The sequence below is a fragment of the Aphelocoma coerulescens genome, chromosome 1, assembly GCF_041296385.1.
Source record: "Aphelocoma coerulescens isolate FSJ_1873_10779 chromosome 1, UR_Acoe_1.0, whole genome shotgun sequence".
Classification (NCBI taxonomy): domain Eukaryota; kingdom Metazoa; phylum Chordata; class Aves; order Passeriformes; family Corvidae; genus Aphelocoma; species Aphelocoma coerulescens.
The window spans coordinates 21250441-21273305 of record NC_091013.1 but is presented as its reverse complement, the minus strand read 5'-3'; the positions used below and the strand labels follow the sequence as shown (position 1 = coordinate 21273305).

General features: G+C 36.4%; 2 long non-coding RNA genes across 2 annotated transcripts; both read left to right on the top strand.

Moving 5' to 3' along the window:
- Positions 1–1084: 1084 nt before the first annotated feature.
- Positions 1085–18872, top strand: LOC138118046 (uncharacterized). The gene is made up of 3 exons (XR_011154974.1): positions 1085–1237; positions 17189–17236; positions 17810–18872. It is a non-coding gene; the product is annotated as an uncharacterized lncRNA (long non-coding RNA).
- LOC138118051 (uncharacterized) lies at positions 2649–5511 on the top strand. The gene is made up of 3 exons (XR_011154977.1): positions 2649–2696; positions 3623–3705; positions 4671–5511. It is a non-coding gene; the product is annotated as an uncharacterized lncRNA (long non-coding RNA).
- Positions 18873–22865: the final 3993 nt, after the last annotated feature.

Genomic DNA, 22865 nt, shown 5'->3' with positions numbered 1-22865 from the left:
TGTCTTTCATACTCATGGACGCAGCATATACAGCTTAATTACAAAGCAACTGAGCATACCTGCGGAGAACTTATGACGCTTTTCTTAACTTTCCTTTACTTATCACAGAATGGTTGGGGTTGGAAGGGACCTCTGGAGGTCATCTGGTCCAGGTCCCCAAGTCCAAGTCTAGATGGTAGGACCATCTAGAGCTCTTCAAGCAGACTGTGTGCAGACAGCTTTTAAAGATCTCCAAGGATGGAGATTCCACAATGTCCCCAGGGAACCTGTGCCAGTGCTTGGTCACCCTCACAGTGGAAAAGCATTTTCTGGTGTTTAGAAGGAAATACAGTTTAATAAGTCTGGGAGACATACTGCAATACATATTTCCCTCCAGTTACAGCACAGCATAAAATTCAACCAGTATCTCAATCTTGCACCCTTCTAACAGGTTCATCAGTCACTAAGAACTATGTTTAACATTAAAGAGGACTTAGTTTATATAATACTAAATATATATTAGCATTTAAAAATCTTATGTCAGACAAATTCTTTTCACAGAACTATTTGTGATAACATAAGCAACAATTAATTTGCTCTAGTTTCACCAGGAAAATCTGCTTAGGTATCATATTTTAGCTACATACAAGACATGAAGACAGTCTTCACTTTTCAATTTACATAATTCCTATATTACTTAAAAAGAAAAATAAAATATAAAATTCAATGGCACAAATATTCAATATTTATATTTAGCTATTATTGTGCATATATATATATATCTATATATCTATATATATATATAGATATATATATATCCCCCCTTATGGTATGCACGGGTACACACACACATATACATCTACACCTGCTGTTTTAGATAAAGTAAGGCTCTCTTGATAAGCAAAAGTCGTCAGGGAGAATCTCTGACCCGGGCCAAGCTGACAAGGCAAAACTGACAGGTCATGAATGTCAAGACCTCTTTCAATTAACCCCACACCATGTGAATGGTATTAGGTAATTACTGGTTCAGATGTGTCAGGGTGGATTAATCGTGTCTCTATTAGCATTTAGACAATGAAGTAGTTGTGAGTGAAACTTACAGTACACTACTACACTCTATTACCTGTAACATGGTAAATACTGATACTTGAAATATTTTTAACTATATAAGTGTCAGCTTTCAGGCAATAAATTAGCATGATGGCTGAAATACTGTCATTAGTCATATGAACCTCCCTTCAAGGCTTCAGAGTTACAGGTAAGCACACCAGCATTTCATTAAAAGACTACCTAAAGACCCTTCTCAAGAGAGCATGGAAGTCAATGATTGAGAAGAATGTTAACTGATGAAAAAAATACATGCAGACTTTAAAATTATTTACAGACAATAAACTTTAAAGAAATGCATATTATTGATGTACAAATTATAAATTTACTCAATCTAACACCATAAAAAGTTTTTTGTGACTAATTTGTCTATCTTTCCAACATCCATCAACATCTTGATTTTACTTAAGAGAGAACACTTAAGTTCATAATTCCAACATTTATGAGATTTTTGAGCAAGACTACAAAGATAATTTCACTGAATTAGGGCTCAATTTTTTTACTCCTTTCTCTACCAGTATTCATTAGTCAAAAAGTTTTAATTTCCTAATTTCCATCCTATGTAAAAAGTGGGGGCGGGGGGGCATAGGGAAGAGACATAAGAACTGGAAAAATGGGAATGTTTTGAAAGTTTTGCCTCTTCTTGGTTCTCGTAAAATTTGGAGGCACCATAGCTGGGTAAACACAGAAGTGCACTTGCCAAGCAGTCAAGGGCATGACTTTTACTACTGGCCTGGCTTGGTCAGAAAATTGTGCTTCTGTTAGCAACTACAGTTCAGGCCAAAAGGTTACTTTTGTTATCCTGTTTTCAATACTAAGTTAAAAAATGTCAAAACTACGTAATTACTGCTACAAATTTCAACAGTCTGTATGCTCTTATGTACAGATTGCTGTCCTGGTTTTGTCTGGGATAGAGTTCATTTTCTTCCTAGTAGCTGGTACAGTGCTGTGTTTTGGATTCAGTATGAGAGTAATGTTGATAACACAGAGATGTTTTAGCTGTTGGTGAGCAGTGCTTACACTGAGTCAAGGACTTTTCAGTTTCCTGTGCTCTGCCAGTGAGCAGGTGCACAAGAGGCCAGGAGGAAGCATGGCCAGGACAGCTGACCCAAACTGGCCAAAGGGATTTTCCGTACCATAGAACGTCATGCTCAGGCTATAAACTAGGAGAGTTGGATGGGAGCTGCCAATCACTGCTTGGGGATGGGCTGTAACTTGGTCACTGTGTGGTTTAGCAATTACATTGTGCTATACTTGTCTGTCTTGAGAGTTATCTCCCTCTCTTTTTTATTACAGTTGTTCTAAGTAGTAGTAGGAGTAGCAGAAGAATTAGTATTATCATTATTATTATCTCCTTTTATTTTGTTTCAATTATTAACCTGCTTTTATTTTGACCCACAAGTTCTATTTTCTTTTCTTCTGTGATTTGCCTACTTATTCCTTCAGTGGTGGGATGGTAAAATGAGTCCACGTTAATGTGGCACTTAGCTGCCAGCTGGGGTTAAGCCACTGCATTGCTATAAGTAGATCCCTTTTGTATGATGGCTTTCTCCCAGTTAAGACCCATGTCTTCAGTCTCTGCAGCTGTCCCTGCCTCTGCTCAGGATAAGGTAGTCTGGAGCTCATTTTTCACAGTGAGTAGGTTCCTGATCCAGGGCCTGTCTGCTGGAAGCAAGACCAGTTGTGGTGCGAGAGATCAGTCAGGAATATTCTTTCTTTCACAGAAGATACATGAAGGAGAGCCCTGGTTGCCAGGGGTAGCAAAAGTTAAGTGCTTTGATAACAGCAAAGGATTTATAGCCTAAGACCTGGAAAATGAAAGGTGGGAAGAGAAAATTCAGAACAGGTGAATAGATGGTACCTCTTGAAGAGTAGTGGTTCTGTGTAGGTACCTGCAAGAAATCTGAAATTCAAAGCTCCATTAAGTTTTGGAGCAGGTCTGCTCCTTTGAGCAGCATAGGGCAGTGCCCGCAGTAAGAGCTCACATGTAAACTACCACTTCTTTGAAAAAACAGAATGTAGTTTTTCATTGTTTTACTAAAGTTACTGAAGTTACACCCATGACATTAGCATCCCTTAATAGACATGTCCGCAAGAAAGAGTATAGCAATGTTTGCAGGAAGAAAAGAGTGTACTTCAACTACAGCAGACTTTATGCTTTGCATTTTTATAATACAATAAATTAAATTGAAAGACTCAATTTTTCAGAGCACAACAAACAGCTTCTGCTTGGATTAGCTCCCATTCAGTTTCTCATCTATATGCAAACACCTAGTGCAGAAAAAAACTAAAGTAGAACCATGAAAAATCCTCACAAAACACCTCAATGTCCATCCCATTCTGATTTTTCTGGTTTTTTTTTCCTGTACCTCAGGAGGTCACTCTCAATGGAAATTTAGGGAATATATTTTGCCTAAAAAGGGCTCTCCATCTAACATTTCTGCACCTGAAAATACCAGTTAATGTAAATGAAAATCTTTGCCTCAAGAAGTTTGAATTTCTATGTATCTATAATAAAAATGTTTATCAAAACCAGAGTAAAATTGCCAGCAAGAGGAGCAAGACAAAGGACTATATCACGTAGCAGACTTACAGCTGCGTCTCCACCATTGCAAGGAGGTATTTAAACAGTAAAGTTTTACTTTTTATGGGCTGGATGTCTGCTTTTCTATGGCCAGGCTTATTCCCATGTAGAATAAAGTATGGAAGTTCTCCAAATAATCCTTACTTTTCCTGGGTAGAGGTTTTGATGGAGTGAGAGAGAAATTGCGTTCTCAGTTTGAATTGTGCTTTACTAGCCACACTGAAGTAAAAAATAATCTTCCCCATAACATGTGAAGAGAAACAAAGTGGCTTATAACAATCCTTGCCAATGTTTTATTGCAAATACTAATGCAGTAGGATTATTGACCTCTTTTGACCTTTTGACCTTGGTTAACTACATCTTTAAAAAATGCCATTTGCTCCATGCATTTTTCTCCATTAATGGCAGTAATTTTTAACCTTGTGGTATTTGTTCAGCATAGTTCAATCGGGAGTAAGGAGAAAATAAATGTTGTAAGCATAGCTGGTGGCATTATGAATTCTGAGCTTCATCATTGAAAAAGATGCTTACTGATAGCATTTTTTTTAACTTTATATGATTTTAAAAAAAAATTCCTATCAGTTTGAGAAGAGAACAAAATATTGTCATTTCTATTTTGAAATCTTCATGATTTTCACACAAATTGTAACCAGAAATATCATTAAAGTATATGAGCAATTTGCCTAAATTTTTTGTTAATCACTTAAAATAAAAGTTGCCTTGCTGACCTTTAGAAACACAATCTCTTCTTTTACTTAATGTCTCAGCTTCTTGCTTAGGTGTTGGCTTTAGTGACAGAAAGCACAAATTTGATGACAGAACGAAAGGCTGAAAGTACCTAATTAATTATAATCATTAAAAAGTTTCATATTTGTCTTTGCACATGGTGCATATACTATATTTTAACTGAGACAGGATCAGCACTTCCATGTACTTCTAAACACCAGAATTACTTTAGGAAGCAAATTTCCTTTTCAAAGTTTTTCCTTTTTTCTTCTAGGAGCGTGTCACAAGGATACATTTCTCCCTGACCAGTACTGTACACAAACACTAACTTTATCAACATTCAGTCACACGAGGGCTTCCCCTTTTTCAAAGCCAGAGAAACAGTAGTGCTTCAGTTGTACTGCTCCTCACAGAAATTCCTTTTCATAATACCACAGTATAATATTCCATTCATCTTGGTCTTAATTTTTGCATGTAGATATGTTGCCTTTGCAGCCCCAGAGCTAGAATATACTGAAACTCAAAAGTGATAGAATATGGGCAGTGCTGTAGGAGCATCTTCATTCCAGTCCCATTGATTCACTGAGCTGTCAGCAGTACTAAGTCTTCCAGCTACGAGATAAGTTACAGAAGATATTAAGGATATAGTCCACCAGTGGTTTGTTCTAAGAGCAGTACCAATACAAGACTCAGCTGCATTTGTGATGTCAGAAACCACAAATTTTCTGCTTTCATTACAGTACTGATAACATCAGAGCTACCAGGGCCTGTGAAGAGTAATACAGTTAATAGTTACAGATTTTTTATTTGTAGTAAATGATGTGCATGGCCCTAATAAAATTTACTGCTTTTTACAAATGGGGAATAAAAATCCATCACATATTTCAGTGTGAAACACACAAAGTCTCAGGTAATTTGAGATTTTATGTCAATCTAATGGCACTTTTGAGCTAAACAGCAATTTAACAGGGGAAGGAGTAGAAGAAAGGATAACACACCCACCTTGGCAGGTTTTTCAGTCGAAAAAAAGTGAAAAAAATGTCTTTAAGATGTAAAGCAAGATAGAAGATACTGCATACTGTGGTACTGTAACAACTGATGGACCAAAACATTCTTCAAACCAAATATTTATCTACCTGATAAGACTGAGTTTTGGAAAAATATTTAACTCTTCTCTAGACTAAATTGTTTGCTGTATCATGAATTAATATTAATTAAATCACTCAGTATGTCCTTAATCTTGGTTGCCTTTTCAAAAAAGGAAAAAAAAAACCAAACATTGTTTTCTATTAACTATAAAGTAATAGGATTTGGCTGATCTTAATGAATTTTACTGGAATGTGATCAATCCATTTCTTCCAGAAGTATTCCAAAACACTATATGTCTATTCCTTGGGTTAATAAGTAATTATGTAGGAAAAAAGAGGGCAAAAAGATAGGCATTTGAGAAACTAAGCAAAATGGTTTCTTTTAAAATCAACTTGATTTTTCTATACCAGACCAAAATAACTCCCAGATACCAAGTGTGCTCGTTTAATGCTGTTTAGCTTTTTTACTGAAATACCAACAATCAAGACATGCAACCTTAGTAATTACAAAGTACAGTGCAGCAATTTCTTGTGCTGATTAATGCTGATATATTGGTATGTTGCTCCTTGAATCCAGAGGTCATGCCTCTCCGTGAAATTCAGATGGATTTCTTAACTTTTTTTTCTGAAATACTGCAGTGCAGAAATACTGAGGTTTTATTAAAAAATCTTAAGCTCCTTCAATGCCATTCAAAGCATTAAATCCTAACCTCTATATGGCCCTATTTTACCAGTTTGTGAAGTGGAACTAGACACCTTCATTAGCCTTTCAGCTAAGTATTCAAAACCTGAGTGTTAGCCAGTCCTCCCAGGATAGAGCACTCTTTATGAATAACCTGGGAAATATTCAGAGAGAAAATATGCATTGCTCTCAAATCACTCCAAAAATCTTCTCTTGCATCGTAAAACCCCTGGATTCCACCTCAGGCTGATGCAATTTAGAGGCTGCTTCAAGGATTCAAGGGAGAACAATAATTGATTACTGCTTTCTTCTTTTGTTTTATTTTCCTTTTGTCCCTCCCTTGGGTTATGCAAAGCAACAATTTATAACAGAATCTGGATTAAACTGCTCTGGAAAATATCCAGCTCACAAAGTGTAATAGCTATGAAATACCATCATTTTGTTAATGGCCAGAAATAGCTATGTTATACAGTTCTTTTGAAATAGCAGCAGCAAGTTACATAAATGTTTCCTTATATGATTAACACATTAATCCATTATGTAATGAATGTCAGTGCTCACACTCCATTAGTAAATGTCCTTACAGTAACCTGTAAAAGTGATTATAATGTATAGTAATATCTTTTAAGCATGCTTAACTAGTTATGGTATGGAAATATCCTGAAATGCTACTACACTCAATACTGTATTTGTAATTCTAGAACGATTTTTTTATAGTTAAAATACTGTTTTTTATTTGGTCAGTGTCATGAACATGAGTCATGATACTGCTCAAAGATAGCACCTGCAGTTCTGCAAACATCTGTGTGATTTTTGCAACCACCTGAATACCATTTTCATGATAGCAAAACTGACTTCCAGTCTCACCAATCACATTGATTGACTTAATCAATGAGCACACCTTGAGCATTTAGCACACATCTTTTGCTTAGATTTTGCTGAATAAACACTTGAAAACAACTTTAACTACAAGGGATCGTTTCTCACTTCTACCGTTAATTTGCCTACTGAAGGCAAGTTTCTCATTAGTAGTGAGGAACACAGATTTAATATTCAGTGATGTGTATTTTTAAGCAAATTCAGTCAGTGTCTAGTCCACCAAAATCTTACAGAATGCATGCTTAGAAACTTTTAAGGGGAGTAGTGTCATGTGCCTGGAAGCTTACTTTAGACAGGAGTAGTTCAAAGCATTTACATCAAAGCCCTAATTTCTTTGCCATTAAAGATTGTGGAGGTGAGTTTGGCAGACACAACGTCTTCAATTCAAAGCCAAAGGCAAATGAATATATTTCTAGGCTTGTTCTGTTCATCTTTTCATTAATTCAAAAAAATGTATTGCTTTATGCTTACTTTATACTATAGATAATAGAATCACTTCAGCCAAAGTAAGAATCCTTTAAATCATCCACAGAATTTAGATAAGACATTGAATAATTTTGTGGTCCCTATTTTTCTATTAAAAAGCCCTTCTGATTTCCCCTTCTTTTTTACAAGGAGAGCCATGCCCTCACTGGTAGAAGATAGTTTGCTATTATGTTCAGCAATGCTGATGGTACCAATTCTCCAAATTGTTCTAAGATGGGTGAAGGAGTTATGGAAATGGAAGAAGAAAACTGAGTGGGGATCAAGTGAGTTAAAAAGAAAAATATTTTAGCATTTCCATGGCTCTAGATTATAGTGACTTTGTGGATAACTATAAAACTTCTATTTTTGAACCTAACACACCTACAGTGACCTATATTGTGCCCATTAACAGTAGTGGATTGTCAGTGTCTCTGTTGGCTCCTCAGCTGTGTGTGAGAAAGGACAGCGACAAGAAGGGCACATTTGTTGATGGGGTTTGTTATCTGTGGGACTTGCAGTGACAAATATAAAGGAATTAAGAAAATAAGACAAAGGAGCGGTGAAAAATAAGCTATATATAGACAGCTATTAGAACATTTGGAGTAACAATCTTCATTTCTTCAGGAGGAAAGGAAAATCATAGATTTAGACAATCTTATTTTCATATGTTTCTTATACACCATTCATAGTCACAGCTAGAATACATCTTAACCATACCAAACTATGGTTCTGGTAGGGAGGTGACTGTTAAAGACCAAAAAGTAAGGAAAAAGGCAATATTCTCCTGGGTTGAGCATAGAAACCTTTGCTTTTCGTGTCCCAGATGATGTGGGTGTCATCTATGGAGAATCAGGCAACATGAAACCAACTTTTCAGAAAAAACCCTCTTCCAAAACCTCACCAGAGTTGGGAAATCTCCTTATCCAGCATGTAGACAGAGTTGCTGTGCAATATTTGTAGGGGTAGCAGTCCCTCCAGAAGGAATGAGATCAACATGCAGTCACTTCAAAAGGCCTGGAATACTGATGTGGTAATTACTATTAATGCTAATACTACAATTTGTAAGTGAAGTCTGAGGTACCTGGAGTCATCTGTGGTTGTAGAAGTTTTGTTCGCTGGGTTTTCCCAAAGCTTGGTGTGTGCATGTGTAATGAATCAATGAGTTTAACCAAATCAATTATTTATATCCCTACAAAAGGTAGACACTCAGATACTTCCCCCTTCCCCTCCCCCCCCCCCCCCCCCCACTTGAATGGAAAGATCACAGGGGAGCCAAATCTTTTGGTCTTTCCATACACATTAAATTATCAGTGGGGTTTCTCAAATTCCAAGGCCCTGTTTGCCCTTACTAAAGACTGCTCTATTTTACACATACAAGAATCCTCAAAGGATGAAAGCTCTGCCCGTGCTTAGGGCAAAAAGGAAAATCTTGTTCATTTGTGGTGATATAAAAGCTTAGGCCAGAGTTTTTAAGCACACAGGACAATACTCTCAGTAGTACTGTTAACCACAGAAAGTTACAACAGGAAAGAAGAAGCAGCTCCATGGGATTATGTAAACACATGCTGGGGAAGTAAGGGATGCTTCTAAGAAATGAAGGAAGTTAATGTTTTGGGTTAATGATAATTTTCTGAAAATTCTTGGGAAGTATAACTGTAGTCTGAGAGATCTTTGGTTTCTCATGATTGCAAAGCTTCTGAATTCCTCCTCACACACACACACACACACACACACACACAAAAAAAAAAAAAAAAAGCCAGTGCTATGCACTATATGATTGTGCGAAGTGAAGCTCTCTGTATGAATAGCTCACAATTTTCTCTGCATTCCAGAGAAGCCAGTGTTGGAATGCCACTGAGGTCCTGGCATCTGTGTTTTTAGTATGTGGTTGGATGGTAAAAAAGCCTTTTGGGAGGTTCTACCCAAAAGACAGCTGTAGCAATACAGGGATTATCACTGTCAGAGTTGTGCATTTGCCTCACCCCACCCATGCTTGTGTGTTTGCTAATGGAGTAATTTCATTATTTTTTAAAAGGTGTACTCACTGCTTGGTTTGTTTAATAATCAAGAATCTGAAAAGCAGAGTTTTTATATGATGGGGTTTAGATTATCTGCCTTTATGCTTTTGTTTCTTTTAGTGCTCTCCCTTCTCATTATCCTATTAATCCACTGATGTTTGAAACCCTTGCCTCCTCTGCTCTGCTTTTGGAGCTGTTCTCCTCCCATCTTTCACCATCCTTTGTTTGTTACAAATAAAATGTGATCGCAGTTACACACCTGCTGTTCTCATTTCATGATAACATCGGAATACTACTTTCCCAGCAATGTGAAATCAACAGTAGTCAGAGATTCTTGTTGGATTTTTCTTCTTTTTTTTTTTTGTGCATATTTTTGAATATTTGACATTAAGAAAAAAGCAGACTTTTACATTACTGCTGTTTTGAACAAGCAAGGTTTTCATTTCTTTGAATATAAGAACAAAAAATCTATTCTTTGGGCATACCTTTGCTATTTTGCTCTATAATGACAGTATTGACTCTTTTCATCATCTACCTTGAGGCCAAGGCAATAAAGATGCTTAATTTCCCTCTCACCTAACCTTGAAATTTATTTTAAAATATGTGATGTGTTATGGGAGCAGCACATATATCATAATCACTTCCCTTCATTTCCGTTTATCTAAAATGCATATCCCTGCTCATGCTACCTTTACCCCTCTTTTCAGTAAGTTATTTCAGAGTTGCTTCCTCTATTAATTCTTAACTGCTGGAAGTTGATACTTTTTTTGCTTTTCGTTTTGTTTGCTCGGCTCTACCCTAATTCCTTGAATATACCCCATGACCTTCACCTTATTTGCACTGTTAAAAGTGCCAGCTCTCTATTTATTGCCCTTTCTACAACCCATTTTTCCTATCACTGCCATGTGTTTGCTGTTGCCATCTGCTTCTGCACAATTACATCTCACTTAAAAACCTGTCTGTGCTCACATGAGTTGCAGATGGAGAGTTCTTTTTGTTGGTTTGTTCACAAGTTTATTTACTGTCAAAGAAAAAGGAAAAATTACCTGAAGTGATTACTTCCTCTTAGTCTCCATTTTGTGAGGTGGGAAAGGTAAATTAGTCTTGTGTAGAAATATGGAATCAAGTATGTTGCTGGTGCTAAACAATTTTGCATATGTATTTATTAACTTACACAGAGATATATATTTAGGTGTAACAACCATAGAAGATTTTCTCGGTTCCTTACTTTGCTTTGAATTAGACTTTCATGTTATCAGCTGCAGCATCTAGTCAGAAGTTAATCTGTTGCAGCTTTGGGATAACTGTATAATGCCAAGATTACAGGGAATGCTGTTACCATTTGCATGCTCCTCAATTAAATAAATGAAGCCAATGAAACTACAAGCTAAGTAAAACATTATCATCACAGCAGATTTTAGTCATGATTATGTGCATAGAAATCTGAAATACCAGTGCTTAGACTCTGATTTTATCTAATTGCCTTTGAATTTGTATTGGCAAAATTCAAGTTGGAAATTAATTAATTCTACTTGCAAGGAGAATTATATAGAATCTGGGCAAACATGAGTGCTGTTTATAATCCTTTTATGAATTAATGAAATTAATTCTATTGTGTGTTTGGCAGATGTATTAGAATATTAGATAGCTTAGGTTATATGATAACTACAATGCCACATACTAGAATTATTAGATGACAAAATATTTTAGAATATGCAGTCTTCAATACTGAGAGTATTTTCTATTATTGACATTGTAATGCTAAATATGCACAAATTTTATTTGCAAAATTCAAACTCTATATGATCACACTTTTACAATATGTATATTATAAATGAATATACATATCTTCAAGTCCAATATTGTATGTCTTCCATAATTTCACCTTTCCTGAAAAGTTCATTTTTTTTTTTAATGAAAATTCTGGTGTAACCTACTTCAGTCCTACCCAGGGAACAGTTTGTGTCAAGTATCTGTAATGCAGAAAAAATTCAGGCTTCTAAAAAGATAGACAAGAAGTCTTTTGCATCATGTGTACAATTGACTAGAAAGAAAAATTGCGAAATTCTGAATTATTATTTTTGTTCTAACCACCTGTCAGCAAATTTCACTCTTTTTTTTTTCCTGTGACCTAAGTTTTCTGTTTTCTCTAATGAATCTGAGCCATCCTGGGACACAGAGAGAACTGAAATGAAAGAACATGAGGTAGCCAAAGGCTCTTGTTTAATAAACCTTTATTAAACTCCTTCATGTTCCTTCTCATTATGTTGATTTCAGTCTTAGGAAAGATTTAAAAAATATATTCAGAGGAAATGCCTGCTGTGGAGAAGTTTGATTTGTGAGGAATGTGGTGGTATGCCAACCCTTTTAGCACAGAAAGAGAAAAACTAAGAATACTTACCAATTAAGGTAATGTAATTCAGCAAGCCAGAGCCAACTGCAAAACAGTCCTGCTAAGACTGAAATAATGTAACAGCAGCATAGCAGTGCAATCTTAGCGAGGATTTGTGAGAATCAGTTCCTATAAAACAACTTTACAATAAAATTGAGTCTGAAGATCTTCACCAAGGAAAGTGCTACCTGAGAGGAAAAGAACTGCCTCACTCTTTATGGTGTGACTAGATAGCATAAACCAGTAGAGACTAAATAAACCATTATTAAAGTTGCTATTGAGCAAGAGGATAATGGAGTCTTGCAAAAATACACTTTAATTGGTAGCAATTTAGAGTCAAAATAGCTATTTTGATTTACAGTAGCTGAGAAGGTAGTCTTTTCTTCAAAGAAGTCCAGCTCAAGGAGCTTTGAATTATATAGGACTGAAGTAATTTTATTTCCCTCAAGACAGTTTCTTAGTATAGGGATGCTGCTACAGGGTGAATTTATTGATTGCATCTTTGATGCTATTGGCTAAAAGGAAATGGCACTGTATTTTCTCAGATTGCAAGCTCAATTTTAAGGATTTCAACATTAGTGCTCTTGCCTTGTGGAATGACAGATGAACTTGTTAATTTGCTTTTGACCTTGAGGGATAACTGTCATAAAAAACATTGTTCCCCATATGTAGATTAATATTTCTCTTGCCTTTCTGATTTCTAATGAGAATACAAACTGTTTCCTGATCAGGTAATTGCAGGAAGGATGTTTCCTTTTCTACATTTAGCATTCAGTTTAGCTACAGTTTTAGATGTTTAACCCAGGTATGCTTGCATTTCTTTGTGGCTGGACAGAAACAAACCAGTCTGTGAGAAACTCTGATATAAAATACATTTCTATCTTAATAACATTACTGTATCTGACAGTGAATACTATGAGCATTATTAAAGGAAAGAATATGTCTACACATACTCTGAGATGCTGTACTAGCTGTGAGGAGATTAATAAAACCTTTGGCATCCCAAACATTGGGCTTCTACATCAAGCAGCAGAACTGAAAGAGTTGAAAATACCTGTGACATTATGCAGAAATTAAATCAGGACTCAGAGCAAAATTTTGCAGACATGTCTATTAAATTTCTGAATAAACAATGCTGCTCTTGTTTTTACTTTCTTGTTTCAAACACAACTCTACCACATAAAAAGCTAATCAACCCAAGATCCTCAAACATGCCATGTTCTCTCTGTATTGATTTTCTAGCTATTGCCCATACAGAGAAAGCAGCTGATTGTACATTTGCTTCATACACATATAATTTTGTGAGAAGATCTACTTCTTTCTCCTCCTGAAGGTATGCACCAGGGCAGGACACCAGCTGTACTGTACCCATAATAGTAGGATTGGTGAAGAAAGTTGGAAGGGGAATCAAGCAAGTAGAAGAGAGAGAAAAGATAACCAGAAGGGAATAATTTATCTTGTAATATAGATTTCTTGTCCTAGCAGCAGGCTTTCATTACCTTATTAAACTAATTTGGATTTTTTTAAAAGAATATCCAATAAAGTCAAAAATTCTAGAGCGCAGAGTGAATATTTCTATTTTGAAATTCCCTGTCTTTACTTATTTCCTACCAAAGAAACTCCTAGGAGCTTGAGAAAATATTTATTGAAGCATTATAGGATTTTAGGTAAAAATAAATCTCTATTCAGGAAAATTTATTACCTAAATAATAAGAAAGAAATTGCTGTTATCTATATTTCAGTAGGGCGAAATCAGGAAACATCAAAATTCAGTGATTTATTTGCCAAAGTTTATACGCGACTTTGATGCTTTGAATGAAGGCCAAATTCCTCTGTCTCTAGCCCTCAGAAAGAGGTCAGCTTTGCCTGCTGACAGGGCAGGTGTCCAGCAGCATTTCTGTTTAATCCTCTGCAGCAGGACTGTACTGGACTCCAACCCTTCAACTCCATCTATCTCTGTCAGTGCACCCTAAAAGACACAGCAGTGCACAGCCAGGTGCTCACTGCTTTCTCCATACAATACACAGCATTAAGGCAACTGTCATATACAGACCTGACAGAAACAAATTGCACAAAGGTGATGAAGCATGGAGATCTTTTTAGTAATAGTGGCAACTTCTAGTCAATACTGACCTTTAGTCAAGTGGCAATATTTCTAGGTGATGAAAAACTGCAAACATACAGTGCATATACACCTGTCCGAATCTTTGACTTTCTACATGGCTTTTGTCTATTTAACCAATACTTTTTCTTCTTCCAATGTATTTGTCTATTAAAAGATACAAAATAAAAGCAGTCTAACTTTTTTCCAAAGCTTTACTTAATTTACAAGAAATATTAAAACATTGTTTACCTAGAGCAAATAATAATGTATTAGCTCCCGCAACATCAGCTTTACATTCTGAGGTGATAAACAGTTTTTAAAGTACATCTGGTATCTTTCATCTCTCAGTCATAACTTTGCTTCTAAACAAGTCAAAATATACCACGGCCGGTTTAGATAACATTCCTGTAAAATTACAGTAAACCTCAGAGTTGACTAAGGCTAGGATTTATTAATTTATTAATAGGATTACTCATGGACATAAGAAATATGCCTAGCTGTTTATATATGTAAACATTATCTTTGGATCTAATGAAAAACACCAAACAAATTTCTAAGTCCTGTACTCTTGCACTTGGGTTACACCAGTGCAATAATGATGCAGAAAAAATTCAATTTAAAAAAGCTACCATACATATGACAGGTTCTTCTTGAGATCTCCATTTCACACTTTGAAGCAGTTTTACATAAGTACTCTATATTCAGTGAAGTGAAAGGAACTGCTCTTAAAAGTAATGTGATCCTATTAGCCCTATCAACAGCAGTCCTCTTAAAAACAAAACCCTTTATAAAAGCAATCAGAAGCAATTTTGCATTAGTAACAGTATTGTTAGAGTTATATACACTGCTTCACCTATTTTCTGAGAAGTATAATGCTGTATCTAGAGCTAGGAATTCAAGTTATAAATAGAAAAAAAATATATAATCAACTCATATTGGAAGTCAGTAATTTTTGATTTAGCAGTAAGGACTTCTTTGTTTCAAATAGTAATAAATACTGGAAAATTGAAGAGAATCATTGATTTTAATCCTTAAAGAAGGGCTAATTCTGCAGTTACCCTCATCCAGTTTAGAAATATATAAGAGCTATATTTTTTCCATCTCCATATGATATTCATATTAAAAATTCCAATTTTCAGAATTTGTTTTACATTGCATTCCAGACCTGTGCATGTTAAATTCAATATAAAGTTATCGATCATCATTTTCCATAACATAATTGTTATCACTTCAAATTTGGCAAACTACTTTCCATCCTGCCATTTCCCCTTCAAGTCCCTTGGGAATGAGAATAATGAGAATAACTTTGCAGTTTCTTGAAGGAGGCACTAAAACATTGCAGAAAATACATACTAACATTTATGAGAAGAAGAACTGGGACAGTCCTTTCAGGCAGAGTGTTAAGCTGGTTTCACTTTTTTTCTAAGTGAAGTAGACAGGGATTTTCTTGAATACTGAACTGAGAAATGGTGCTCCTCTGCCTGGGAATACCAGTTGCAATAGGTAATGGTGACACTCAGGCTTCAGCAGGGAACTGGAACGGTTCTAGGAATGCTCCTCAAGGACACTAAGTTTGAACAGTGAGAGAGATTCTTAAACTTTGAAACATGCAGCACAATGATTGAATGAAGAACAATGTGTCATGGATAGGACACAGAAAGTACACGTGTAACAATGACCCGAAGTGTGTGCAACTGATAGCTTTGCTGCTTTACAGAGAAAACCAAAACTGATTGTAAAATGAAAGTCACTGCTATAAGGTTAAATAAAAGTTAGAGATGATTAATGCAATAAAAGAGCATTTTCATCTTTTTGGAATGACAACACATAGCAACCACTACATGAATATTAGGGAAACAGTAACAGACTGGCAAATGCAATGACCTTGAAGTATCTGGTGGCACTTCTTGGGGACTTTCTCACTGTCCATTTCACTTGTGCTGCATCTACACAGACATCCACCTCTCCTGAAAACAAGTCTTTCTCTATCAGGAATGAAGTAGGAGCCTGGTCCTCATATACTTAATGTTGGCTGAGATTTTCTAACATTCGTTTTAACACTCACATTCCTGAAAACAAAAAGAATAGTGCTTAGGACTGAAGTTTATCTCAGAGCCTCTTAAGCCCTGGAAACCACATAGAATCTCTTCAGGCTAGGTTCCCTAGTGCTTTATTTTCTTCACTAATACAAAATACTTTCAAGTACTTAAATTTGAATCCATTAGATATTCATCATCCTGCTTCTCCATTAGTCTTCTGCTGACCTTTTCTGAGCAAACGATACCCTTCAATTATTAATGCTGTGATATGTCAATCATCCAAGTTTTTAATCAACCAAATATCATTTACAGCAAAATGTTGCCCATGTAATAAAGGCTTTGTTTTCTCCTTGTTAATCCCTACATTATCAAATATATTTGTCAACCAACCCACCATTCTCCTTTTTGTCCCTTCTCTGACCTTATGGCAAATACTTCTTTTTTTTGCCAATATTTAGACTTTTTTTTAAGGGCAGAACAGTTCATACCAATCTGGTGGGTTTTGTGAACCTGTCTCAATAAATCAGTAAACTAGTGTGAGAGAGGTGCAGTTCTTCTTTGTGCCATAGGGTTTATGGAACATTATTCCATGGTCAAGGCAGCTGACATTCTGCTGGCAGCACCATCTGTTCATGGACATATTTATCTCCATGTCACATCTGTCCCTAAGACTTGACCTTTGATCAGCAGAATTAACAAAAAAGCCACCTGAGCTCCTGACCCCTTCACCTCCCCATTCCAGATCCTTACAGTAGCTTTTAATCTGTGTAAACCCATTCCCAGTAGTGTTATTAACACCCACATGGAACATAAGCACGGAGGAGTGTCCAGAGCATTGGAGGAGTCTTGGCAATATATCAGTATCAGCAAGGATTTGGGTTCCTCAGAGTGAACATGCCCCCAACAATGTCAAGTCATGTCAACAGATGGGTCCCATTGTTAGTCTCATCACCACTGCCATTGACAAATCTTATAATCTCATCACAAAAGTGGTGTTACTTGGTGTTCTTCATTCAACCTAATCCTTTAAATTCTTAACTTCATGAGAATTTCACATTCTTCTCTTCCAATCTCTCTCCCTCCATTCCTATCACTCTTTTAAAATTATAACTTTTCTATTTACAGGGAAAAAAAGCTCAAAAACGTAAATACTGATTGTCAAGAAACCAGAAGGTAAATTAAATTTTTTAAAAATCCCAAACAAAATGAAATCACATTTTTTCTCTTTAGAAAAGTCTAGGACTTTTTAATGCATATATGAGTTTGGTAATTCCAGTGATTACTTTACCAATGACAATTAAAAGTACTGTAGAATAAAAGGATGTAAACTCATCTATCCTTAGGGGTAAGAGGTTGAAGAGAAGATAAATGTCTTTAGTTATAATCTTTTGCTGTAGCAAAATCTCTGGTTGAATTCCTGAAATACTTCCTGAAATAGACTCTTGTAAAAAGTCCAAGTTTACAGTGAAATGAACCTATACACATGGAGTGCAGTGCCATAGACAACATCATCCTTCAGAAACATTTTAAGGGAAACCTAGTGTAATAGCAAATCAATCTTTTTGTGACATACTGATTAGCTACTGTGAAGATGTTTCCTTCCTTAATTCTAGCACAAAAAAATTGTTGTGTTGATGTATAAACAAGAAATTGAAAATTTTGAGACTGCGGTATACACAACACCATATTTCATAATTGGAATTTTAAAAAGCATCTTGTAGCTACTAATTGTATTTTGCCTTAAAGGAGTAATGGAGAAGCATCACTGTCCAACTCAGGCAAAATTCAAGATATCCAAAGAAAAAATAGGGGAACAGCAGTCAAAAAAAGAAGAAGCACCCTAAAGAAACAAGGAACCCATAAAAATGCTTTTTAGAAGAGTGGACTTCCCATGGCAGAATTATGGCTCTTAGGGGCAAGGCAGAAGACAGCAGAGAGGAGAGAGGCTCAGACAACAGAAATTGTCAACATCCAGGATGTGTAAAGGAAAAGTCAGGACTGTCTCTCAAAAAGAAAGAATTGGAAAAATTACCAAATAAAGGGTAAATGCTTCACAGAACCAAGGATCTGTTTTCAAAGTCAACAATGATAAGCAGGTTTGGTTTGTTGGTTTCAAATCTGGCAGTGCTACTATTCAATTTAAAATGGATTTAAGGGCAGAGGTGACTGTGATTTGTAAAGAGACTTTACAAGAGATGATCCTTGGAAGCAGATGGAGTGGTTACGGAGAGTGCTCTGTAGCCCTGGGGACATATGAGTTGCCTTGTTTAGTGCAAAGTTTACCTCAGTGACACAGGGAAGGCATGTGCCTCCAACAAACTCAGCACTAATAGGATTCCAAACACTGAATCACAGTCTTTGAGAAGGTGATTAAAAGAAATTGGGAGAAGCTTGGCCTGAATCTGGCAATAATGGCCTAAAAACATGAAACAAGAGACCTTATTTCATACTTTTTGCTTATGCATTTTTGCCATTCTTTCTGCTCATCTGGCTAAAGAACATGGAAGCACCAAAGCAGCAGTCCTTACTGAACTGTCAGTGTAGTGGGCCTTTCAGAGTTGATGTTAGTCATTGCTTAGCTAAGCCATATATATATTTCTTAACAGCATTAAAATGTGTTAGCAGTAATACATTGTTAATAAACAACTGCAGTATCCCAAAATGTCCAGACTTACTGAAATGCTGCAGCTAAAGGCTTCCAAGCATTGCACAGGTGGGTTTTTTTGATTCCCATGACACCTTAGACACATATTTCACAGACTGGCACTGTGGAATTTGCAGAAATGTTCTCTCCAAGTTTCTGACTGATTTTGTCACTTCATTCTTTATATATTTCTGTAATTTCCTGATGTCTCGGTAATATGTAAAATGAAAATAAAGTTCTTTCAATCTTTTTTTTTTTTCACTCTTTACCTCATTAAAATATTTCTTGTTCCCCTTTAAGTAATTTTTAGTATAGGTTTTTTCCCACAGTGACTTAAGAAATTATCTTTTTGCAAGCTATGGATATTTTCATTTAAGGGAGAGCTAAGTATTCCATGGGAGTATATATTTATTCCATAAGTATACCATGGGAGAGTTTACTAGGATAGTGATAGCAGCTTGATGGATACCAGAAACAGCTTTCTTTGTTGTTCTTTACAGAGTGTTGTCCCATGTCAGTGGCACAATTACTGTTATTTGTGGGCAGCCTGACTATACCTCGAGCAGTCCGGATGCACAGCAAAGAGATGTGCACGGAGACCAAAATTCACACCTGTGTTCCTTTTATTTTAGTCCTAGTTAGTACCCCAGCCATGGTGATATTCTGCACTGAGGTCCCAGAGTTGCAGCTGCGCATCTGCAGATGTCTGGGCTTATGGTAAACAGAGGCATTTCAATGAATCTTCCACAAACCAAAGCTCAATGGCAGGTCTGCACGGATTCAAACGTGATGGGGTTTGTGCCAGTCTTCTTTGCATCATGCCCACCCTCCCTCTCATTGAGTCTCCTCAGACAGTGTACAGGGGGTGAGAGGGGCCTCTTCCCATGCTGTGGTCACATTCTGCTTCAACAGCAGGGGCATCTCCCTCTGACCAGCATGGCCTCTACAACCTGTTTGCTCCTTTTGTCAAGGCTATGCTCATGCAGTCATTACACCTCTCCCAGCTTGGGTTAGTGAGCACCACTGTGCTGATTTCTTCCCTTCTCACCCTATAGCCTGCAGCAGGACAAGTGGCCTTTCCACAGCATTTTCACTGAAGGCACTCCTTTCCTTCTGCTCTCAGACAGCCACCCCCTGTCTCCCTGACATTCCCAGGCTTGGGGACACCTGTGGCACAAGCAGAGGCAGCACACTCTGCCACAGCCACAGCAACTTGACCCACTCACCAGAGTCCTTGGTGGTCTCCTCAGAAGCTCATACTCTGCTAAGAGTAATGTGCTACCTGACCAAGGAGTACAAACAATTTTGGTAGCTGCAGTTCCTCAAACCAACAACGTAAGCATATAAAAGAGGCAACACAAATGGGCCAATTGCCTTTGTCAATTAAATACTGAACAATTCATTGCTCAAATACCTAATTCATTCAGTTTTGCAAGTTAAGCAACCAGTGCAAATTCTCTAGAAATATGGCTGATCAAGTTCTCATTTCTCAAGACTTGAGAACTAATGTCTGACAAAATAAAAATATATTGAGAAGCTGCAGGTTTCATTTTCTGTTACCTTTTCATTTCCAGGGGCAGTGTACAAAGGGTTTAATCATAAACCTACAGAGAATAAGAGAACATATAAGCTTTTGCTTCAAAAGAATATTTTTCAATTTCTTTGTAATTTGACAGGCCCATAACAAAACTGAAGCTGTTCGTGTCATGTGTTTATTTCCCCATACAATATCCTTGATATTTAAGATGTCGCTGTTTGCCTTACAGTTGTTTCACATGTAATTAATAAGAGAGGATGCGGAATCCCCATTCTTCATTATCTCTAAAACATGAAAGGACAGGGCTCTGAGCAACCCATCATCTGTGACAGAGATGTTCTAGAGATTTTGAGGTTAGCTGAGATAAGGGAACAAGTCTCCTAGATAAAGTCTGGAGCTAATGAAAACACTGATTATATTGTTTGACTCATAGTTTCCCAACAACTACATATAAAATTTTGAAATAAAAATTGTTACTGGTTACACATATTTTACAAAGTTACTAACAAATGCGACAAAATCACCTACAAAATAAATAAGGGATCACCTTATGATTTTATCAAAGTTTTACAGATTAATTGGGATCAGTTTTACTCAGTGTGACATATTTAGTTAACCTGAACATAAATTATTGTCACAGTGGCATTTATCAATGCAAATATGAGTGATATCTACCAATTTAATATTTAATTTTGTGTGCTCACCACAATTTCTTGTGGCCAGCATGGCCAGGTTTTCTATTTTCCAAAACTATATTGTGTACATAATAATTAAAATGAGATACAGCTGCAAATATTCTTTATATCGAAAAACGATTATTACTTTGCTGACAAGGAACCTTTTACTGAAATCTGCTCTAAATACATTAATATATATTATCTTAATGGATTTCTTTTCTATTGAAAAGGTATCATAAACCTAAATCTTTACAGCAATAAGCAGTGAAGAGAAACATGCTTTCAGTGTGTCATGTACCACTAAGAATAGTAACTGAGACAAGTCCTTCACAACAAAAGTAATGCACAGAGATCCACTACAATGCAAAACTAAAATCTCCTTCAAGTTCAGGTTAAAAGACAAGAGAAATTAACACAATCTTCAGACAAATGAAGAAATACAGGGTTCATTCACTAGAGTAAATCTACTGTAAACCTCTGGCGATTCAGCCATTCATGAAGCACTTTCACCAATTAAATGCTATCCTTCACAAGAGGTATTTCCCTCAAAGCACGGGTATGGTTCTTAGTCTACAGTATGATTCAATAATCACCAAGCAAAAATAATAGATGTCCCTAACTGCTCTGAGAGAACAATTAGCACTCACCAGATTATTTTTTTCTGGTAAATTCCTGTTCTATGGTTACAATCTAACAAATCTTGGCTTGCAGAAACGTTCACTGAAAGTCTGAAATATTTCTATTTCAAGCAAGTACTGCAGCACGTCTCAGAAAAGAAATTTAAAATATCAATTTGAATGTTTGCAGATAACTAAAAATACTGGAATTAATACTAGAAATTGGATGTTGGCAAAGAAATGAATACATCAGATGAACAGATTCTTTTCATGCAACCTATGCTCTTCTGTCCCCAGTGCCTCCTCTACCTTTCACTTACATAAAATGACAGCATGGAAATTCCAGCTTATCACTCTGAATCTACTAAGACCTGTGCAGTCTGAACCATTTAAATCTACTAAGACCTGTGCAGTCTGAACCATTTAAATCAGGCAACATTTTCTAAATAAAATATAAAAATATGATAAAAATGTTGATGAATCATTACTAATTGGCAAACCCAGAGCTACTTTTAAACATTGAAAATTTTGAACCTATTGCACACATAATGATACTGAACAGCTTGTGCAAAAGACAAGCAAGCTCTATTTGCTGTACAAATATATTTGCACATAAATATAAAGGGATATTTGTGTGCAGCATATTTGCCTAACTCTCCTGAAAAATGACAGTCCACTGTTTCCAAAGTTGATCTTCCATTGAGAAGAAACAGACCTGCTGAATGCAGCTTATTATTAAGTAACATGAATAAATCACCAGCACAGGTAAGGAACTGGGTACAGATAGCAATCATAAATTCTTTAGTTTCTGTGCCACACAGCACTCTCAGGAAATGCTCGTAGCAAGGCATGTGTTAAATATTCATCTGTGCTCCTGCCAGCACCTTGAGCAGAAGCAAGGATATGAAGCACAACGCAAAGAGGACACAGCAATTTGCTCCCTGCACATTGGCTCTGTTTCAAAGCTTGCATTCTCACTGTTCTCCCTGCTGCTTGCTTTACCCTCCCAGGTGCTGCACTGCCACCGAGGGGCTGACAACCACTGTTTTGGCCCAAGGCCTTCCTCAAGGAGGCTGGCACAGAGTCAGACAATGACAATACAACACCTGTAATCAGAAAACAGAAGTATAGAGGGTGGGTTTGGTTGGTTGGTTGGTTTTGTACTGGAACAAGCTTTCATTGTACTAATTTTTTTTTTAATTAAATGGAATCTTTTGAGTGTATTCTGGTTTTAGGTGCACAAAAGCTAGGTTGTACAGAAGCACAAGCTGCAAAACCCAACCCCAAAATGATGAATACTGTTCAAGATGTAGCAAATTTGCTTTAT